Consider the following 5,000-nt stretch of genomic DNA (forward strand, 5'->3'; position numbering starts at 1 on the left):
CAAACCACCTGCGAGAACCGCAGAGGCGACCGAGCAGCAGACGGCGTCGCGGCGCCGAGCGCCGGGCGGCGGCGCATCCTCAGCGCACACAGTCCTCAATCGGACCAGCACACTGCAGATGTCCACCGCGCTTCGCACCGGGCCCGCGAGGACCTACTTTGGCCGCACGGCGCCGCGTGCAGGGTGCGCCGGCGCGCAGCTGCGCCGCCTGCCGCCTCCGTCGGCCGGCGCGCCTGCCACTGGCCGCCCCCACCAGCCGGCTGTAGCGCGTGCGCCCACGCACCGCACGGCCAACACGCCGGGAGGCCCCCCCTCACCGGCCGGGGACGGTCCCACCCAGCCACCGCCGCGTATCGCTTCACACCCACATGCCATTCACGTTCGTGGGCATGGTGGGTATCGCTGCAACAACCGGTTGGTAGCTCAACCGATCGTCGCCATCACTGATTCACCCCTAGCGAGAACAACCGCACCACAACGGTTTACCAGTTGTTCATTTGCGTAACGTCACCAGCAAACGTAGGCGTCCATCGCCATTTGCAAATTCAACGATTGTTGCATGCCTGTGTCAGGTGTCACGACACACTGTCTGCCCACATACACGCAACAACATGTCCACGCTTAGCGAACACGTGGAAGGTGGCCCCCGTACGTATGCGATGTCCATTGCGCGAACGACTGTCAACCGGCCTCTGTCGCATGTCGCAGATGTGGAACGCAGTGCACCGTGCTATCACGGTGTGTGAGAAGAGACGACTACGTCTGACAACACGCGCCACTACATCAACAGACGGCTCATGCTGATCGCCATCCAGGGCATACCACACTGCAATCCAGCTCTTATAGGGAGACGACACGTAGCTGAGTGCACAACATTTGGACCGCATGGTTCGCCGTTGTTGGCGCAGTCGTTGTACGGTCACATGTACCACGATGTATCATTCAGTACATGAGGACCAATGTGCAGTACAGTGTGTGATTTGGACGTACAACATCAGCGGACAGTTGACACAGGCCGTACCACAGCGTAGGCTAAGTGCTTCGCCATGCGAATGCCAATGAACAACTGCAAATGCCAATGAACAACTGCAAAGGGCATTGAGCATGTACGTCCTGCTGCCATCCACATTACAGTGTATAGCTGCAAGGTGTTTAACATGAAGCGATACACTGGGGACCGGGCAGTGCGAGTAGCAAACTATACTGCGGGGGTTGCAGTTAGGCAACACTACACTAATTTAACGCGTCGTATGACAATTACAGAGCAGGTTAAGGCCCAACGTGTGTTGGGTTAAGGCCCAACGTGTGTTGGGTTAAGGCCCAACGTGTGTTGGGTTAAGGCCCAACGTGTGTTGGGTTACGGCCCAACGTGTGTTGGGTTAAGGCCCAACGTGTGTTGGGTTAAGGCCCAACGTGTGTTGGGTTACGTTAAGGGGCAATGTGGGTTACGTTAAGGGGCAATGTGGGTTACGTTAAGGGGCAATGTGGGTTACGTTACGGCGCAATATAGGTTACGTTACGGCGCAATATAGGTTACGTTAAGGGGCAATGTGGGTTACGTTACGGCGCAATATAGGTTACGTTACGGCGCAATATAGGTTACGTTAAGGCGCAATATCGGTTACGTTAAGGCGCAATACAGGTTACGTTAAGGCGCAATACAGGTTACGTTAAGGCGCAATACAGGTTACGTTAAGGCGCAATACAGGTTACGTTAAGGCGCAATACAGGTTACGTTAAGGCGCAATACAGGTTACGTTAAGGCGCAATACAGGTTACGTTAAGGCGCAATACAGGTTACGTTAAGGCGCAATGCAGGTTACGTTAAGGCGCAATGCAGGTTACGTTAAGGCGCAATACAGGTTACGTTAAGGCGCAATGCAGGTTACGTTAAGGCGCAATGCAGGTTACGTTAAGGCGCAATACAGGTTACGTTAAGGCGCAATACAGGTTACGTTAAGGCGCAATACAGGTTACGTTAAGGCGCAATACAGGTTACGTTAAGGCGCAATACAGGTTACGTTAAGGCGCAATACAGGTTACGTTAAGGCGCAATACAGGTTACGTTAAGGCGCAATACAGGTTACGTTAAGGCGCAATACAGGTTACGTTAAGGCGCAATACAGGTTACGTTAAGGCGCAATACAGGTTACGTTAAGGCGCAATACAGGTTACGTTAAGGCGCAATACAGGTTACGTTAAGGCGCAATACAGGTTACGTTAAGGCGCAATACAGGTTACGTTAAGGCGCAATACAGGTTACGTTAAGGCGCAATACAGGTTACGTTAAGGCGCAATACAGGTTACGTTAAGGCGCAATACAGGTTACGTTAAGGCGCAATACAGGTTACGTTAAGGCGCAATACAGGTTACGTTAAGGCGCAATACAGGTTACGTTAAGGCGCAATACAGGTTACGTTAAGGCGCAATACAGGTTACGTTAAGGCGCAATACAGGTTAGGTTAAGGCGCAATACAGGTTAGGTTAAGGCGCAATACAGGTTAGGTTAAGGTACGACATAGGTTAGGTTAAGGTACGACATAGGTTAGGTTAAGGTACGACATAGGTTAGGTTAAGGTACGACATAGGTTAGGTTAAGGTACGACATAGGTTAGGTTAAGGTACGACATAGGTTAGGTTAAGGTACGACATAGGTTAGGTTAAGGTACGACATAGGTTAGGTTAAGGTACGACATAGGTTAGGTTAAGGTACGACATAGGTTAGGTTAAGGTACGACATAGGTTAGGTTAAGGTACGACATAGGTTAGGTTAAGGTACGACATAGGTTAGGTTAAGGTACGACATAGGTTAGGTTAAGGTACGACATAGGTTAGGTTAAGGTACGACATAGGTTAGGTTAAGGTACGACATAGGTTAGGTTAAGGTACGACATAGGTTAGGTTAAGGTACGACATAGGTTAGGTTAAGGTACGACATAGGTTAGGTTAAGGTACGACATAGGTTAGGTTAAGGTACGACATAGGTTAGGTTAAGGTACGACATAGGTTAGGTTAAGGGTACGACATAGGTTAGGTTAAGGTACGACATAGGTTAGGTTAAGGTACGACATAGGTTAGGTTAAGGTACGACATAGGTTAGGTTAAGGTACGACATAGGTTAGGTTAAGGTACGACATAGGTTAGGTTAAGGTACGACATAGGTTAGGTTAAGGTACGACATAGGTTAGGTTAAGGTACGACATAGGTTAGGTTAAGGTACGACATAGGTTAGGTTAAGGTACGACATAGGTTAGGTTAAGGTACGACATAGGTTAGGTTAAGGTACGACATAGGGTAGGTTAAGGTACGACATAGGTTAGGTTAAGGTACGACATAGGTTAGGTTACGGTACGACATAGGTTAGGTTACGGTACGACATAGGTTAGGTTACGGTACGACATAGGTTAGGTTACGGTACGACATAGGTTAGGTTACGGTACGACATAGGTTAGGTTACGGTACGACATAGGTTAGGTTACGGTACGACATAGGTTAGGTTACGGTACGACATAGGTTAGGTTACGGTACGACATAGGTTAGGTTACGGTACGACATAGGTTAGGTTACGGTACGACATAGGTTAGGTTACGGTACGACATAGGTTAGGTTACGGTACGACATAGGTTAGGTTACGGTACGACATAGGTTAGGTTACGTACGACATAGGTTAGGTTACGGTACGATATAGGTTAGGTTACGGTACGATATAGGTTAGGTTAAGGTACACATTGTTGTAAGGAAAGGTTTAATGGGGGGCGGGGCGGGGCGGCCGGTTTGTTGATTGTGATTATAGTAAGTGGATGCTGCGGCATCATCTGATTTGCCACGTCAGGATGCACCTTTGGCTCATGACAGGCGGCGCTCTCATTCCATGCTTGTGGCAGACCTGTGTCTTTCATTCCTGCCATTGTTTGTGTGCTGTGAGAGGAGGCAGTATTGTGATGTTGGGTGCACCCCTGTGTAGGACATGTGTGGGTGTTGGTGGCTTGGCTGAGCAATGGTGGTTGTCGGGTGGGTGGGATATTCTGTTTTCTGAGTGGACCTCCCAGTCTGGTTATGACAGTGTGGATTGTCTAATGTGGCGGAGAGGATGCACTGGGTGTTGTTCCATGCTGGTGCTTACATATTGTCTGTGTGCGTGTTACAGGCAGAGAGTAGTGCGTGATAAGGGTGTGTGGCTGACGTGTGGTTGTGATTGTGAGCAGAGTCTTTCAGCATGTATACGGACAGTTGTATACATTATCTGTATTCTGATGGCTCTATCTATTACTAATCAGCGCCGTGTATACGTTTAATCCGGTTCCAGTCGAAACTGTTGTATCTCTGTACATTAGTGACACGGCGAGCCCGCTATGTAGTTACTCGTCTCGGCAGCTTCCACCGGTGTATGGCAAATGATTATAAGGAATCAGTCTAGTCGTCAATACCGATGGTGTGACGTCACATGTCTGGGGTGGGGGACGCTGCGCCCTTCCGGTGGGTCATGGCCTAGAAAGACTCTTCCCACGCAGGGGGGCGTGGACTGTCATTGACTCTTCCAGGTAATATACTTGCCGTACGTTCTTGCGACTGCGAGTGCAACGCTCACCGGTACCGACATGGATGGAGCGCCTCCTAGCTGACCGCTCAGCATCGGCATTCGTACAGAGAGCAACGCGGTCGCGTCTCTAGCTCGTAACTGGTACAGCCCGCAGCTCATGTATAGGGACAGCGGGAATGTCGCATATTGGAGATAACTCTTCATGAAACGCATGTTATAGGGGTGGATTGCACATTGCGACTGCGGGAAAAGTCCGCCGTTCATCCGCTGGAGTTGCGAGTTGGGCGGTTGGAGTGGGGCGCAGGTGGAGTGATTGCCGGTCCACGATTTCGTGCGGCAGAGGCGCTGGCGTTGGGGTGCTGTGGTCGACAGAGGACGCAGGCTTTGTGGGTGGGGTCGAAAGATGGGCACTGTGGGCCCATCGATGTCTTGGTCGGCTTGGCGTCTCATAGATGGCGGT

The sequence above is a fragment of the Schistocerca americana genome, unplaced genomic scaffold (assembly GCF_021461395.2).
Source record: "Schistocerca americana isolate TAMUIC-IGC-003095 unplaced genomic scaffold, iqSchAmer2.1 HiC_scaffold_710, whole genome shotgun sequence".
In the NCBI taxonomy this organism is placed as follows: domain Eukaryota; kingdom Metazoa; phylum Arthropoda; class Insecta; order Orthoptera; family Acrididae; genus Schistocerca; species Schistocerca americana.